Source organism: Sphaeramia orbicularis, chromosome 19 (genome assembly GCF_902148855.1).
Source record: "Sphaeramia orbicularis chromosome 19, fSphaOr1.1, whole genome shotgun sequence".
Classification (NCBI taxonomy): domain Eukaryota; kingdom Metazoa; phylum Chordata; class Actinopteri; order Kurtiformes; family Apogonidae; genus Sphaeramia; species Sphaeramia orbicularis.
The window spans coordinates 2,679,836-2,698,922 of record NC_043975.1 but is presented as its reverse complement, the minus strand read 5'-3'; the positions used below and the strand labels follow the sequence as shown (position 1 = coordinate 2,698,922).

The 19,087-nt window shown below is 37.1% G+C and overlaps 1 pseudogene; it reads left to right on the top strand.

Moving 5' to 3' along the window:
• LOC115410501 (1-phosphatidylinositol 4,5-bisphosphate phosphodiesterase delta-3-A-like) overlaps nucleotides 1–19,087 on the top strand; it is a 39,018-nt pseudogene that overhangs the window by 16,592 nt on the left and 3,339 nt on the right.

The window sequence follows — 19,087 nt, the reverse complement described above, 5'->3', positions numbered from 1 at the left end:
CAACCAATCAACGGCAACACGACTAATTTTCACTCTAACAAAGCAATTACAAGCTAACGCCGCTAAAGTAATAAAGCTAAAGGTACAATATTCTCCTCTGTAAGGAAGCAGTACAGATTGAGTCATGTTTCACCTCGGATTCATGCTTCATCATGTGAGTATTTAATAAAACAATATAGCTAGCTTAGAGGAAAAACCCTTTCTTAATGTAGCTAAACCATGAAGCCATACTATTAGCCTTTAGCATTAGCTGCTAACAGCGTAGCATCCAATCACAGCAACACTACTAATCTTCACTCTGTAACAACACAACTACAAGCTAACACCGCTAAAGTAATGAAGCTAAAGGTAAAATATTCTCCTCTGTAATGTAGTAGTAGAAATTGAGTCATGTTTGACCGCAGATTCATGTTTTAATAAATAAAAAAATATATATGGCTAAAGTGGAGAAAAAAAACCTTTCTCAATGTAGCTAACCCATGGAGCCATAGTATTAGCCTTTAGCATTAGCCGCTAACATGTAGCAACCAATCAACGGCAACACTAATAATCTTTCAAACTATGATAAAGCCATAACAAGCTAACGCCGCTAAAGTAATGCAGCTAAAGGTACAATATTCTCTTCTGAAATGCGACAACAGAAGGTGAGTCATGTTTAATATTTCATTCATGCTTCATAAAAATATGGCCTTGGAACAAATAAAACTACTTTCTCAGTGAAGCTAACCCATAGCATTAGCCTTTAGCCACAGTCGCTAACAGCAGTTCATCCACCTAGCAGTTGATGCTAGCAGGGAAAGTTCTCATTTTCAAGGAAATTACAAGCAGTAAAGTTACTCATTGCACTATTTACTATGTTGTCATTAGTGTAGCCAGCTGGAAAAGGTATAGGATATTTATTAATGACCAAAGAAAAGGAGGGTTTATTTATTTTTTCCTATTATAACAGATGTTTATTTTAGCTGTTTAATAGCCTGTTTATTTTCAGGGTTAAAATCATGTCACTTTCAGTCCATTATAACAGAATTTACAGCATCCACACTCAACACAGATCTACTGCTGGGCCAATGGGACTGTTCAACTCCTTTATTCAAGTCCATTAGAGAGTGGAATGTTTTAATTAAACTGTTGAAAGGATGTAACGAACTAAAATGGGTCTTTGTTTGTGTTGTGGTGAAATTAACCCAAACCGAAAGCTGTATTTGTGCACAAATCGATTCCCAAGTGAAAACTTTACCCAAATTAGGTCTAGATGTATTAAGAAAAAGAATCAATATATGAAAATGACATGGTTGTTAGTTGCAAAGTGAGTGTTGGCACCATTTGTGCAAAATATCTGCATAAATGCATCACAAATCTGCACAAAAATACCCCGATTACAGGAACGTGCTTTGGAGCTTGACGTCTGATTTCGCCAAGATACACAACCTAGACCTGGATTTTCTGTTGACTCACAGCAGTGAAAGTGTGCACGCAAAACAAACAGAAGCAGAAAGAGTCGGGTTGTAGTGTCGCCGGTAATATTAAACAGGTTTACGGTAATTAAAAGGCAGATTTATTCACACAAACACAGGTTATGGTTCTAAATGACACCTCCTTGAACACACAGGACAGAAATGAAGACAAATAAAGTAAAATAACAGCATGAAAGAGAATGTGAGCTGCCTCCAGTGGTTGAAAACAGACTTTGCATAATGTATATTCACAGCAAAACACACAACATAATGTTTACACTGGGTTTTTCTGTGTGATTAATGAGAATGGAAACATGACCAACACGTCAGATTGACACAGAGAACAGCTGGTATTTATTCCTGCGTGGAGAAAGAGACTAAAGTAAATTCACTGTTACTAAAACTAACACCACAGGTCAATGACACAGTTGTAGCATCGGTAAGAAGAACAAAAATGTCAAGGGTCTCTGTAAATAAAACACAAAGTCCAAAATATTCAGAAGTGAATGTCTGTCAGGTGCTACTTAAGACTAATGTATGCCACATAAAACAGTTTTATACACTGTGTTTCCACCCACATTGAACGGGTTTAGAATCAACTGTTCCAAATCACCACCTTGTTGAAATTGTTTATGACAAACTCAGACTTTAACTCAAACCTTTGCTTCTTCATCAAATCCACATCACTGTCCTTTTGCAGTGTGTTACCAGAAAACACAGTCATATCCATGTGACAAGATTCGGCAGTTACTTTTATTAGGGCTGTAAGAAAATATCAGTTCAGCAATATATCGCAATATTTCATCTCACAATACTGTATCGATATTAAAAGTACTGTATTGATATTTTTAGGTATTTATTGAAACGCAGATATTGTGGAGGTTCATTTTTGTTTTTTTTTTGTTTTTCTTTTTTGTTTATATTTTATTTATTATTATTCAATAGTCTTTTATTAAATAATGTTAGTTCCTTTGTTGGCATTGCACAAAAATAATGTTATGATGTTGGTTATAAACTAATAGAATATGAACATTTGGACAGGATCTTAAACTGTAATGTCTGTAAAACATAACTGAAGTTTGAATACAGGAAAGTTTTTTGATATAGCATTAGATCCTGTTCTGATTAAAAAATGTATTTAGTATTTGTGCATATTTCTGGTGTAATTTAATTCTTCAAGGAAATAATCATTAAAAAAAGAGAAACAAACAAAAAAATAGCGTTTTTAACAGTATTGTGATATATCGTGATATATCGTATCATAATCCTAGTATTGTGATTTGTATCGTATCGTGAGATTCTTGCCAATACACACCCCTAATTTTTATTATAATATAATTTTTTGGCCACATCACCCATTCCTATGGGTCATCAAAATGTCAAATGATAGAGGATGTTTTGGGAGAAAACTGTTGAATGAAGTAAAATGTACTTGGCTTTCAGAGTTGAACAAAGAGACACTTACTATTAGCAGACGTTTATCAGGTGTCAGCTGAGAGTTTGGGTCTTATCTGGAGAACTCTAAATAGAACTAGGATCAAGTGGTTGTCTTTCTACAGCTGTGTCTGATATCACTTCCTCATGTACTAAGTGGTCAGCTTTGAACAAAACAATCACACTTCCGATACTTTAACCCTCAGATGCAGAAGTGGGTCAAAATGAGCCGATGAGGTTGTTGTTTTTTTTTGCAATAACTTTGTAATGAATATTTATTATTATTTCATATTCCAGGTATTCCTAAAAAAATATGTTATTGACATCATGACATTTAAATATTTAACTTACCTCTTACAGATTTTATGTAATCGTAGTTTTTTTTGTTTTATTTCCTCACACTCCCCATAGGTGGGTCTAAATGTCCTGCATTCATTTACAATAGAATTACATCTGAACTTTTGATGAATTCTGCAGCAAAACCAAAGGACTCACTCACTAAATGGTTGTTAACACTGTTCTATTGCTGTTATATACTTTATATTATACACTGTAGATACATTTTGCTTTTTCCGATTTTCAAAATAGTAAAAAAAAAAAAAAAAAAAAAAAATTATTGTTAAAAATCTTTAAAAAATTTACAATTTTAAAAAATCTTCAAACATGAAACCATTCTTTTGTGGATCAAAATATAATACAAATGATTATTTTTAACTTGACAAAATGACAAATGTGGCATAAAAACACACTGATTTTAACATGAATCATTTTGACCCAATTATAAAAGAGTGGAGGGTCCAGACTTTCATCTAAGGCACAGGTGTCAAACTCCGGTCCTCGAGGGCCGGTATCCTGCATGTTTTAGATATTTCCTTCTTCCAGCCACACCTGGTTCAATTAATGATCAGCTCATCATCATGCTCTGCAGAAGCCTGATAACGATGTAATGACTTCCAGGTGTGATGGAAGAGGGAAACATCTAAAACATGCAGGATACTGGCCCTCGAGGACCGGAGTTTGACACCCCTGCTCTAAGGGTTAAAACCCTTTAAGTCTCTGCTCTATTCACAGTCTAATTCACACTCGTCTGTTTCCTTCTCGTGTGTTCCATCCTCTCACCTCAGTTTCCATCATGGAGGTCGAGTGCGTTCGCGAGGGCTGCCAGTCGGAGAATTTGCGGCGGATGGCGGGTTCGGTACCGGAGGGTCGGTGTTTGACGGTGGTCTTCAAAGGGGGTCGGAAAAGCCTGGATCTGCTCTGCCAGAGCCAGGAGGAGGCCCAGCGATGGGCCCGGGGCATCCGGATGCTCCAGGAGAGGGTGGACAACATGACCCAAAAAGAGAAACTGGACCAATATCCTCTGGAAACGCTGGGGCTGGTGTCGGTACCAACACAAAGTATTTATAGATGAGATGAGTGAAAAGGTTCAGTGTGTTTTTAAACTGAATTGAACATTAGATTAGATTAGATTAGATTAGATAAAATTAGCCCAGTGATTTTCAACCTTGGGGTCGGGACCCCACGTGGTGTCGCCTGGAATTCAAATGAGGTCGCCTGAAATTTCTAGTATTGATAAAAAATTAAAACTTACTAATAAAAATGTACATTATATAGCCTAAATGTTGCCTAAAATTAACATTTATTTGCAACATATTATAGCAAACTATTACATCATGAAAAACAAATTAATTTTAGCAAATAAAATGTCTCCATTTTGAATGTCTGGGGTTGCCAGAAATTTCTAATAATTTGTAAAAAAAAAATTAAAAAAAAATTAAAAATTAAAACTTACTAATAAAAATTTACATTATATAATCTAAATGTCAACTAAAATTAATGTTTATTTGCAACATAGTATAGCAAACTATTACATGATCAAAAGCAAATTAATTTTAGCCAAAAAAAGTCTCTGTTTTGAATGTCTGGGGTCGCCAGAAATTTTGATGTTAAAATGGGGTCACAAGCCAAAAAAGGTTGGGAACCACTGGATTAGCCTTTGTTGATCCCACAACGGGAAAATTCAAGGCGCAGCAGAAATAAAGTGCAAGAAAAAAAATGTGCACACATAAAGATTGTGCAAAGGACAAACAATATAAAGTATTATTATAGTTATTATTATTAATAATAACAAAATATACTATACTAAATAAAAGCTAATGTTAGCTGACTTAACTGATTATAGGATGTCTGTTTTGAGAAAATAAGCATATTTGATTAAAAATATGTTTCATTTCATTTTCATTCATTTATTTGTTTTGAGCAGAAGATAAAACAAAACATTTTTATATGTACAACTAACTACTATCAGAGCAAATAATTAATAAATAAAGGTGATCGAGACAATGTAGCAACTGCCATGTACACTCGTATTAAAAAAATAAATTCAATATGTACTGCTCAAAAAGGTGTGGGAAGGAGAAAACTTATTAAATCCCACCCCCATGTTTTGTTTGTTTGTGCTAATTGCTAATGCTTATTGTTAATGCTAATGCTATGTACTGTATGTATTATGGGTAAAATGCAGAGTCTGAATTTCCCTACGGGGATAATAAAATGAATTAACCTTTAACTTTAACGTTCAATGGCAGCTCACTGGTCCTAACGTGCTAATGCTAATGCTAATGCTAGGTACTATATGTGTCTTTCCATATAGGGACAATACAATGGGTTAACCTTAAACCTTTTTAAATGTTAGTGGCACCAAGGTGTTTCAGTGATTCCTTGACTGTATTTGTGTGTCACCTGGATCCATGCCTACCTGAGTCGGGCCGACCAGAACCATGACGATAAGATGACGTACAATGAGGTGCAAACGCTGCTGCAGATGATCAACGTTGACCTGAGTGACCAGTACGCTCGCAGCCTCTTCCAGGTTCCGGAACACAGACTTTCAGACCTTTAATTGAACACATGTTGTTAAATTAAAGTTTTATAACTAATGTTTCCACCTGTGACTCATCCTTCATAGAAATGCGACCGGTCAGCTGACGGTCGTCTGGACCACGAGGAGATCGAGGTTTTCTGCAGAGAGTTGTTACGGAGGCCGGAGCTGGACGCCGTGTTCATCCGTTACTCTGCGAACGGCTGCGTTCTTTCTACGGTCGACTTAAGGGATTTCCTGAAGGACCAGGGAGAGGACCCATCACTGGTCCACGCCCAAAGCCTCATACTCACCTACGAACTCAACGAGTGGGGTACGTCACAGTTACAGTCACAACAAGGTTACATTCCTGTAGGGGGTTGGTGGTGACCAAAACAGAGCTAAAATTTAAAGAAAAAAAAAAGTTATCTCATCACAGTGGTAAAAAAAGGAAGTGAACCCTTTGAAATTTCCCAGTTTTCTGCATAAATTTGTCATAAAAGTTGTTCTGTCACCAGCATAGACAAACATATGTACTGGGGAACGTAGGTTTCCTGGGAACATAGGCACTAGGGAACATAGGCACCGGGGACCATAGGCACTAGGGAACATAGGCACTGAGGAACATAGGCACCAGGGAACATAGGTACTGGGGAATATAGGTACCAGGGAACATAGGCACTAGGGAACATAGCCACCAGGGAACATAGGCACCGGGGAACATAGGTGTCAGGGAACATAGGTGTCAGGGAACATAGGCACCGGGGACCATAGGCACTAGGGAACATAGGCACTGAGGAACATAGGCACCAGGGAACATAGGTACTGGGGAATATAGGTACCAGGGAACATAGGCACTAGGGAACATAGCCACCAGGGAACATAGGCACCGGGGAACATAGGTGTCAGGGAACATAGGCAACGGGGAACATAGGTACTGGGGAACATAGGTGCCAGGGAATATAGGCACTCGGGAACATAGGTACTGGAGAACATAGGCACCGGGGAACATAGGCAACAGGGAACATAGGTGCCAGGGAATATAGGCACTGGGGAACATAGGTACCGGGGAACATAGGTATCAGGGAACATAAGCACCAGGGAACATAGGTACCAGAGAATATAGGCACTGGGGAATATAGGCACCAGGGAACATAGGCACTAGGGAACATAGCCACCAGGGAACATAGGCACCAGGGAACATAGGCGCCGGGGAACATAGGCGCCAGGGAACATAGGCGCCAGGGAACATAGGTACCAGGGAATCTAGGCACCAGGGAACATACGTGTCAGGGAACATAGGCACTGGGGAATATAGGCACCGGGGAACATAGGTACCAGGGAACATAGGTACCAGGGAACATAGGTACCAGGGAATATAGGCGCTCCTCTTTTTCTTGCCTCTGTACTTTGGGGGGTGTGGAAAACCAGTCTCTCCTTTCTTTTTCCATCTGGTCACCTTCACCGTTTCCTTCACTGACGTGCTTGTGTTCTGGCCCAGTACAGCCCAGAAGAACCAGTTCATGACTCCCAACGGTTTCACCATGTACATGTTGTCCAAGGAGAACTGTGTGTTCGACCCTGAACAGTCGAGGGTCTACCAGGACATGACACGCCCCCTGGCGCATTACTTCATCTCCTCCTCCCACAACACCTACCTCACCAAGGACCAGCTGACGGGGGACAGCAGCGTCGAGCCCTACATCCGGTAAGAAAGACCAGGACGTACCGGGACATGAGCCCCTGTAACACCAACAGGCCCAGGAACCTTTATTACCAGGTCTTTATTTACCTGGTAAAAGAACTCCTGGGAATCTGTGTGGTTTGACTTTCTGAAGGTTCTAGAACATGTGTTTGAATCAGTCTCAGTCGTTTCAAGTCTCTTCTTTTGAGTGAATTCGACAAATACATTCAGTGAGGTCCAGGTTTACTGTGCAGAGTCTATTCACATGGACAGACTGATGATTATAATGAACTTGTGTGACTGAACAAATAGACCTTGTCAACCTCCACTTTTCGTAGCTTCTCTTTTTTTGCTCCATTTTCCAAATGATTAAATCACGAACGAAGTGAATCTTGTAGAAATGGAATAAACTAGTTCACAGATGCCACTGAATATTTGCCATCTTTGTGCATTTTGTGTTATTTGGGTTGAATATTAGTTCACTTTTGTAAATTTTGTTGATTGCTTGTTTACGTTAATTTTTTGTTACTTTTGATTTTTTGTTCTAGATTCTAGGTCCTTTTTTGTAATAGAAACACAAAAAGGCCGAGTCGAGTCGAGTCGAGCCGGTACCACATAGTGGAAACGCGGCATAAGTTCCTGGGAATGAAAGTTCCGGGGAAACTTTTGTTGAAAGGGGCTACTGAAAACACATTGTGAAGGTCTGAAAACACCAACTTACACCTTCACCTTAAAAACATGGTGACTCTGGCACTGAACTCTAAGTGGAAATGATAAATACCTTAATCTGAAGCATCGAACCCCAAACTCAGAGCAGTTAATGAAACATGGGACTTTTTTATCTATTGACCCAACCAGTTATCATCTGTTATCGCTGCTTTTATTTGTTTATTTCCTTTTTTCCACTCCATAAATCCACATTATTTCCATAGAGCCCTGAATCATGGTTGTCGCTGTGTGGAGTTGGACTGTTGGGATGGAGATAAAGGAGAGCCGGTCATCTACCACGGACACACCCTGACCTCCAAAGTGACCTTCGTCGAAGTCATCGAGACAATCAATGAGTACGCCTTCAAAGTGAGTACGCCGACGTTCACCTCATCGTTGTGAATGGATCAGATGTTCTGTTCGGTCCGTGTGGTTCATGAGGTGAATGTGTCGACCCCCCAGGCGTCTCCGTACCCTCTGATCCTGTCCCTGGAGAACCACTGCTCCGTGGACCAGCAGACGGTGATGGCCCGACACCTCAGGTCCATCCTGGGGGATAAACTGCTCACGAAGCCCCTCGCAGGACTGGACCCGACCCGCCTGCCCTCCCCACAGGTACAGACGCCCCCACCTGAAACCAGAACAGACCAGAACTGGGTCAAACACGGGGTCCGATCAGTGATTAGTCTGTCCATTTCACCATGAAATAAATAAATAAATAGTTAGTAAAGATATAAAAGAAATATTGATGTGTCGTTGGTCAAAAACAGATTTACGTTTCATCTCCTGAGATTGACTTCACACGCCTTCGTAATTTCTCCTGCTGCTTCTGAAAATATAAAGAATCAGCAATAATGACATTTTTATCTAGTTTTCAAAATGAACAATGAAAAACAAATGCACAAATGCACAAAAAAAAAAATCAACAGAACAGAGAAAAATTAATGAAATCTTCAACAAAGTTAACAAGGAAAAAATAAGTGCTTCAAAAACAAGAAAAAAATTAACAAAATCAGCAGTTAAATGAACAAAAATAAAAAATAAACAAAATAATCATTCTAATGAAAAATATGTGCACAAAAATAAAGAAACAAATTCATCAAAATCATCAACAGAACAAAAAAAATGTTTAAAACAGAACACAATCAGTCACAAAGTGAACAAAAGTAATAAAAAATAAACAAAATAATCATCCTAATGAAAAATATGTGCACAAAAATAAAGAAACAAATTTATCAAAATCATCAACAGAACAAAAACAAATGTACAAAACAGAACAAAATCAGTCACAAAGTGATAAAAAAAATCCTGAAAAATAAACAAAATAATCAACACATTACAAAATGAACAAAATATTCCACAAAATTAACACAAAATGTTCAGAAATGAACAAAAAAGAAGAAAAATCATCACCAAAATAAACAAAAATGATCATAATAATCAACGCAATGAATAAAAATGTTCACAAATGATTTAAAAAATGAACAAAATCATCAAAAAAATTACCCATAATCAACAAAATTGACAGGGAATGCACAAAAATGAAACCAGAATCTGAAAAAATAAGACAAAATTAACAAAAAATGCACAACTGAACAAAAATGAGCAAATAATTAACAAGAATAATTACATGAAAGCTCACAAATGAATAAAAAATGTTCAATATCATCAACAATATGAGTAAAAATGTACGAAATCATCAGTAAAATAAACCAAAATGCACAAAATAATAGACAAAATTAACAAAAATGGAAAAATGACCAAAAAAAGAACATACTCATTATCGCAATAAAGAAAAAAAATCAAATGATCAAAAACAATTAACAATATTAAGTAAAACAAATGCTCACAGATTAATTGAAAATGGACAAAATTATCAACAAAATGAACAATAAATACTTAAACTCACAGTAAATGCACAAAATGAACAAAAATAAACCAAGATGTAAAAAATAATCAACAAGAAATGCACAACTAAACAAAAATGAACCAAATAATTAACAAGAATAGTTACACGAAAACTCACAAATGAATAAAAAATGTTCAATATCATCAACAATATGAGCAAACATATACAAAATAGTTGACAATATTTAAAAAAAAAAATGCAATAATGAACAAAAATGAAGAAAAACATAGGAACTGATTCATCTGATGTGAAACCATCTGTGTTTTACAGGTGATATTTTACTGTGAACTGACTTTAAACAGTTTGATTATTGTGTTAAACTGGTCTTTGTTTGTCGTCCTGTCTCTTTAAATCCTTTAATAAACTGATGTAACTCCGTTCTCCGGTCCTCGGTTTGTTTCCAGTGGAATGTGAACGGAGTTAAAAATAGCTCCGCTGGCGTCCAGACCTCATCTTCTGAATTCCACTGTTTACTTTCTTTCCGTTCATTCCCATGTCACGGTGGTTGTTTTATTTTTTTCATTTTCTTTCCGTTCAGAGGGAATCCGAGTCCATCTGTCGTCCTAGTTTTTCATCTTAACATGTGATCGAGGCTTTAATCGTGACCTGCTGTAATAATTCACACCGTGGCCTCTGAGTCACATCATTTAAAAGGTTTTATCTGAAAGAACTGAACTCTGAATAACAATAAAGAAGACAATAATCTGAAAAATGAAATGTTTGGAAAGATCAGGATCAGGATGGATCAGGTTTTTCCAAACGCTGAAGGAAAACTCAACTGTCCATGAACAAATTAGTGAGCAAATGAACATAAAAAAAACCTTAATAAATAATGACCAATTCACTGTTTATCAGGAAATTTAAGAAAAAAAGATATTAAAAAAGAAAACAATGAAGATAATTACCAAAAAATTATGATTCAAGAAAATGAACAAAAAATTAAAAAATAACAAAGAAAATGAACAACTTATTAAGAAAGTTAGTGTATTCTAAAACATGACCAAAAATTAAGAAAATCATGTTGAAGCCAATAATGTAATAACGGCCGATAATGTAATAAATTTGCCATTTTTATAATGTAATAATCAATAATGTAATATCTGGCCAATAATGTAATAAAAGTTCTGAACTGATAACGTAATAGCTTAAGGCCATTAACATTAGAACTTACTATGTTATTGGCTCAGTTATTACATTTTCAAAGATTTTTTTTTTTTTTTACCTGGCCAAGAACGTAATAACCAGCCAATAAGTTATAACATTATTGGCCAAAAGTTATTTCGTTATTGGTTCAGGACTTTTATTACGTAGTTGGCCAGATATTACGTTATTGGCTTATTACATTTTAAAAATGGCAAATTTATCACGTTATTATTCGGATGTTATTACGTTATTGGCTGTTATTACATTATTGGCTTCTACAAATCATCAGAAAAATGACAAGAAATTGTCATATTTATTAACAAAATGAACAAAAGAATGAAGAAAATAATGGAGAGAATGAACAAGTTGAAAAAGATCAACAAATATAATGAAAATTAATACATTAATAAAGGAGGAAATTATTTTTAAAAAATGGAGAAAATATTAAAAACAATGAACAAATGAAGGGAATGTTCATGGAAATAAAGTGAAGGATAATTATAGAATGAATCCAGTCTTGCTCTGAGCTGTTCTAAAAAGCCACAGTCACCTCATGTGTTTCTCTACTGGTGAAGTTCATCCTCCAGTAAACTCATGGACGTCACTACTGATAAGTTCAGGGTCAGTTCTGTTCGCTGGAGAAGATGCTTTGGCTACAGAGGCTGGGAACCTGCACTCCAGTACATACACGTATATGAGAACAATCTGAACACTTTGCGTAACACATTCCAGTACAGGGGTCTAAACTTCTGTTCTTTCAGGTTCCACATTCAGCCTGATTTGATCTGCAGTGGGCCGGACCAGTAAAATAATGACATGATAACCTGTAAATAATGACAACTTCAAATTTTTGTCTTTGTTTTAGTGCAAAAAACCCCCCACGAAATTATGAAAATATTTACTTTTATAAACTATTCACTATTGTGAGGTGAAATAACCAGGACAGGTCCGTTTTATTACACTCTGCCGCCTACAGACAAGAAGAGGAACTGCACCTTTTAACCAAACATTTAACAGTGTGTCGAAGTTTACAGTATGTTGTTTGGAAAACTGGGATGACTGAAGGTGCTAAACATCACAAACTGAAAACTACATATCGTTCAAATGACACTTAAAATAATACCAGCCCTTTAACGGACTGGAAAATGTGAAAAAATAACACAAAACTAAGCAATTTGATGAATACATTTACACAAAGAATATTTCATATTAAAAAATAAAAGGAGTAGGACTAAATGTCCTATAAAAACTTGGTTCCTACTTTAAACCAGGGCTCTCAAACTCATTTTCTTTCAGGTTCCACATTCAGCCCGATATGATCTCCAGTGGGCCGCACCAATAAAATAATTGTATAATAACCTATAAATAATGACAACTCTGAGTTTTTGTCTTTGTTTTAGTGCAAAAAAACCCCCATTGGATTATGAAAATACTTACTTTTAAAAACTATCCAAACAAAAAAGATGTGAATAACCTGAAAAAACTGAAATTTCGTAAAAAAAATCATATTCTGCCTCCACTTCTCATTAGTCCATGTGCATTCTGGATCTGATCTACAAAGACACTAAACACTGAGGAACAGGAAGAAAAGAGTGAAAACTGGGCTGAATTTTCTGTAGACATTTCAGGTTGTTCATATTTGTTCAGGTTATTCACATTTTATTGTTACAGGATAGTTTGTAAATGTAAATATTTTCATAATTTAATGTTATCTTTTTTTTGCAATAAATGAAGTTGTCATTATTTCTAGCAGTGGTTTCCAACCTTTTTTGGCTCGTGACCCCATTTTAACATCACAAATTTCTGCCAACCTCAGACATTCAAAATAGAGACTTTTTTTTGTTAAAATTCATTTGTTTTTGATCATGTAATAGTTTGCTATACTATGTTTCAAATAAAGGTTATTTTTAGAGGACATTTAGTCTGTATAATGTATATTACTGTGGACAGAGGCAGTAAATCCAGGTGTAGATTACTGCACAAAGGGAGAGTTGGATTTTCCTTGGTCAGGATATGTACAGTCAGTCCAGCTGTGATTTACAAGGAGGACAATTAATACTGAACAAACAAGAACTGAAACTATGAATTATGAAAGAGCTGCAGCATCTGAAACTGAAATCATCAAAAATCATCATGGAAATGAACTAAAATAATGAAAAGGGAAAAAAAAAAAAAAAGAAAATCAAGGTTAAAAAAAAGAACAAAATTATCAGGAAAATGAGTAAAAATTAAGAAAATATTAAAAAAGAATGAACTAATGAAGAAATTCAATGTGGAAATAAAGAACAACGAACAAAAAATAATTAAGAAAATGGACAAAAAATTAAAATAATTTAAAAAATGAATAAAAATACACAAAATAATAAACAAATGGATGAAATCATGTGTTTGAAGGTTCATATTTCAGTGTTTTGTGATGTTTAATTATCGTCTCTTTTTAATGAGAACTGTTAAAGTCTTGACATATTCCTGATGTTCTTCATGATGTTCTTTTCTTCATTATATTTTCTTCTGATGTTCTTCGTGTTCAGGACCTTAAAGGTAAAATCCTGGTGAAGGCAAAGAAGGAACACGCTGTGGAGGAGGAGGCGTCGTCCAGCAGCTCCGACCTCAGCTCCTCAGAGGACGAGTCTGGACGGAGCGAAGGAGGACGAGGACGGAGGAAGAAGGAGGACAAGAAGGTGAGGGAGTCCTGGTCCAGGAGACAGGACCAGGGTCCAGGGGACAGGGTCCAGGAGACAGGACCAGGGTACAGGGGACAGGGTCCAGGAGACAGAACCAGGGTACAGGGGACAGGACCAGGGTCCAGGGGACAGGGTCCAGGAGACAGAACCAGGGTACAGGGGACAGGACCAGGGTCCAGGGGACAAGGTACAGGGGACAGGGTCTAGGGGACAGGACCAGGGTACAGGGGACAGGACCAGGGTCCAGGGGACAGGGTCTAGGGGACAGGAACAGGGTCCAGGACCAGGGTCTAGGGGACAGGGTCTAGGGGACAGATCCCGGGTCCAGGAGCAGGGTCTAGGGGACAGGGTCTAGGGGACAGGACCGGGGTCCACATGTCGGACGGGTTCAGGATGAAGCCGTCTGACGCTGTGTGTTTGACCTCAGCCAGGTGGGTCCAAACTGAGTCCAGAGCTGTCGGACCTGGTGGTCTACACCCGGAGCGTCCCCTTCAAAGGCCTGGACCAGGCCAGCAGACACCCGGAGACCGACATGTCCTCCATCTCCGAGAGCGACGCCCTCAGACTCGTTAAAGAATCAGGTAGGACTTAGTTCCATTAACATTAAACCCTTTAACCCTTTAATCCTTTAACGCTCTGCAGTCCAGGTTAGGGTTAGGGTTAGCCCTAACCCTAACCCCCTAACCCTAACGTTTGTTTATACACACTGTACACTTCATCTGATTAAAGGTTCATGTTGTTTTTCATAGTTTGTTTTAGGTCAGAATTCAAAAGTTGTTCATTTTTGCATTATTTTTTTTAAATACGGGGACACTGGTCCTATTTTTTGGGGTTTTTTCAGGGATACATTTTGTGCGTCACAACAGTTGTCAGCTGACCAGGATCTACCCGTCAGGTCAGCGCCTCCAGTCAGTCCAACTACAACCCTCAGGAGATGTGGAACGCAGGCTGTCAGATCGGTAAGACCTTAAGACCAGGATCAGGTCTGAAGACCAGGATCAGGTCTGGGGTTTGAGGACAGGGGTCTGGGGTTTGGCCTAAGGTCCGAGGTCCAGGGTCTGAGGTGTAGGATCTAGGGTCCAGGGTCTGAGTGGGGTCCATGGTCTGAGTGGGGTCCAGGGTCTGAGGTCTGCAGTCCAGGGTTTGAGGTCTAGGGTCTGTGGTCTGGGGTTTGGTCTAGGGTCTGAGGTCTGGGGTCCAGAATCTGAGGTCTATGGTCTGATGTCTGGGGTCTGAGGTCTAGGGTCTGGTGTCCGAGGTCTGGGGTCCAGGGTCTGAGGTCTGGTGTTCAGGGTTTGAGGTCTAGGGTCTGGGGTCTGCGGTCCAAGGTCTGCGGTCCAGGGTCTGGGGTTTGAGGACAGGGGTCCATGGTTTGGGGTCCAGGGTCTCTTGTCCAGGGTCTGAGGTGGTGCTCTGCTGTTCTTCCCAGTGGCTCTGAACTTCCAGACCCCCGGTGAACAGATGGACCTGAACCAGGGCCGGTTCCTGCAGAACGGGGAGTCCGGGTACATCCTGAAGCCGCCGTTCTTGTGTCGCCCGGATACGACCTTTAACCCCGAGAACGTGGGAGGAGGTCCGGGACACCGCCCCGTCCTGCTCACCGTCCGGGTAAGACTCCAACCTCCAGAGACAAACAAACATGAAGGACACGCGGATGAAAACAGGAAGTAAAATATACTCTACTTTTAATCAACTTGTCTTCATATGTGTATACAGTCGTGGAAAAAATTATTAGACCATCAACAGTCGTCAAAAACAGTGGTTATGCAATCCAGTCCTAACTCCTGTGTGTATCATGTGATTAAAACACAGAAAAGAAAACACAGAATGTCTAGAAGCACTGTTTTTGTCAGCACAATGACATAGATGTTGATGTAAGAACTGAAGTGATTTTGGTTTTTATCAAGAAAACATGTTAAATGGATAGATATCAACTGTGAAATTAAACTACTATGAGCTATTTTTGTTGGTCTCATTATATTTGTCCAAACAAATGAACCTTTATTTTATTTTTTTTGATTTTATGTGTTGTTTTCTTACTTGCTGTTTTTAATCACCTTTTACATGTTTCTTTTATAATGTTTTAAATGTGTTTCTTTTTGTTTCTTTAATTTCAGTGTCCTGTGTGAAGCACCTTGAATTGCCTTGTTGCTGAAATGTGCTATACAAATAAACTTGCCTTGCCTTTAGTTGGACCAGGCATTAAAATGAACAAGAAATTGAAGAAAACAAGGGGTGGTCTAATAATTTTTTCCACGACTGTATATGTATTTGTAAACAGCTTCTACTACAGCCTTAAAATGACTGGAAACCTCATAAAAACAACCTTGAAAAATGTAGTTTTCACATTTAAATTAGATTAGATGGAACTGTAAAGATCCCTTATGGTCCTAGTAACGGTATCGTATGTACAGATATAATATATATATATATATATATATATATATATATATATATATATATGTCAGGGTAGAGACTGCGATCTGGTAGGATCGGCGATTCTACCAGTAGAAACTCCGATCCGAACCCTAACCCTAACCCCTAACCCTTCTACTGGCAGGATCGGAGTTTCTACTGGTAGAGACTACGATCGGAGTCTCTACTGGTAGAATCGCCGATCCTACCAGATCGCAGTCTCTACCCTTACACACACACATACACACATATATATATATATATATATATATATATATATATATATATATATATATAGATAGATAGATAGATAGATAGATAGATAGATATAGATATAAGATTATATATAATAAGAAACATAAAAGAACATTTTAAGATTTTGATAAAAGAATATCAGACAAATTAAAAAAAAAATAACAGTAACTATAAAAAACAGTAGTAAAAACAGGAAATTTAACATTAGAGATACTAGTAGTAAATAATAATAGTTTTTAAAATATTAATAGTAAAAATGATTACAGCAATGATTACCAAAAAGTACATAATATGTGTAAATAATAATAATAAACTATTGTAAACATTACATAAATTCTGTCTAATCTAATCTAATTAAAAATAAAAACTGACTTTGCAAGATCAAACCCAAGTAAAAGCCAGATTGAAGTGATTAGACTGTATTTTTACGGGGTTTTAACAGAATATTTAAGAGAAAATCCCATAATTAGGGCTAAAACTACCAATTACTTCAATTATCGGTTAATTTTTTCGTTCTAGGAAATACTAGAACGTGGTGAAAAAGTGTTTCCCAACAAGTCAAGATGAGGTTTTGTTTGATCGTGAACGACAAAGAGGAAACAAAACTGAACGTAATAAAATTGAACAGTTCAAAGTTCCTCATTAATATTTAGAGTTCTAGAATCTGGAGGAACTGAGTGGACCCTGAACTTCCTCTAATAAACCGACCTGTTCTACTGTCGACCTGTTATTTCAGATCATTTCAGCTCAGCAGCTTCCCAAACCAGAAGTGGGACAAACCCAGCTCCATCGTGGACCCTCAGGTGTGGGTGGAGATCCACGGCGTCCCCATCGACAACAACAAGAAGAAAACGCACCACGTGGACAACAACGGTAAAGACAGAACGCCACGACACCATGACGACGTTCATGTCAGAACAAGTCTAACATTAACAGCATCAGTTTAGGACGTTTGGGGTTTTAATGATTCTAAAACCTGCAACAAATGAAAACAATGTAACAATAAAAGACTTCAAAGACGAAAAATTTAAAAAAAACCCACCGTAAATGGCACAAGAAGAAATGAACATAAAAACACACAGAGAAAAACATTTAAAAAGATGCAACGACACAAAAAAAAAGATGCAAAATGAAGATCTAAATAAAGTAAGAAGACAAAAACTGGATAAAAGATACATTGAGGAAAAAAATCTCTAAATGTAGCAAAAAGACAAAAATGTAAAAGATGCACAAATATGAAAATGTCATAAAAGAAACGAGATGAAAATGTAACTGAAACAAAAAGACAAAAACATAAGATGCAAAAACTTTCATGAAAGAAGCAATAAGACAAAATGTTGTAAATGATGCAAAACTAAAGTGTTGTCAATTAAGAAAAAAGACAAAATATAAAATATGCAAAAAGATGCAAGACGAAGATGTAAATAAAGTAAGAAGACAAAAACTAGATAAAAGATGCATTAAGAAAAACATGTTGTAAAGGAAGTAAAAAGACAAAAATGTAAAAGACGCAAAAATATGAAAATGTCATAAAAGAAACAACAAGATGAAAACGATGCGAGATGCAACGAGAAAAAAATAAAAGACTGGATAAGAAAATGTAAATCAAATAAGAAGACAAAAATGAAATAAAAGAACCAACAACTTGAAAATTATGTAAAAAGATTCAACAAAGCATAAAAGACAGAAGATGAAAATGTAAATCATGCAATAAGAGAAAAACAAAATAACATATGGAACAAGAAAAAATGTAAATGAAGTAAAAGGTTGAAAAACTTAAAATAACAAGAAAATAGAAATGACACAAGATGAAAATGTAAATGAAACAAAAAGAAAAAAGTAAGATATTAAAACAGGAAAACGTCATGAAAGAAGCAACAGCACGAAAATGACGTACGAAGGACAAAATGTTGTAAATGAAGGAAAGACAACAAAAATGAGAAAAGATGGAAAAAGATGAAAACGTCATAAAAGATGCTGAAAAAGAAAAAAAAAAAGAAAACAAAAATGTAAATGACACAAAAAGACAAATGATACAGAAACTATATCAGATGTAAACAGGACAAAACGACTTGAAAACAAAAAGATCAAAACTACAACACGACAACATATGCAACAAAATGAAGATTATACAAAAGATTAAAAATGTCGTAGGTTATCTCAGTTTTTCTGGTTTCAGGTCAAACATGACAAACACTTCAATATTAAAACTAATAACATTATAAACAGAGTTAAAAAAAACAAACAAACTAATAACATAAAGTAAAAGAACAAAACCTGAACACACATTTCAGCACAAATTAACCTGGAAAACATGGAACGTTCCGGTCCTTTTAGTTGACTGTATAAACCCATGTTTGGTACCTGACTGTGGTTGTGGTTCCAGGGTTCAACCCCAGGTGGGACTGTACCTTCCACTTCACCGTCCACGTCCCAGACCTGGCCCTGGTCCGCTTCATGGTGGAGGACCACGACTACACCTCCAGCAACGACTTCCTGGGACAGTTCACCCTTCCCTTCAGCAGTCTGAGGACAGGTTGG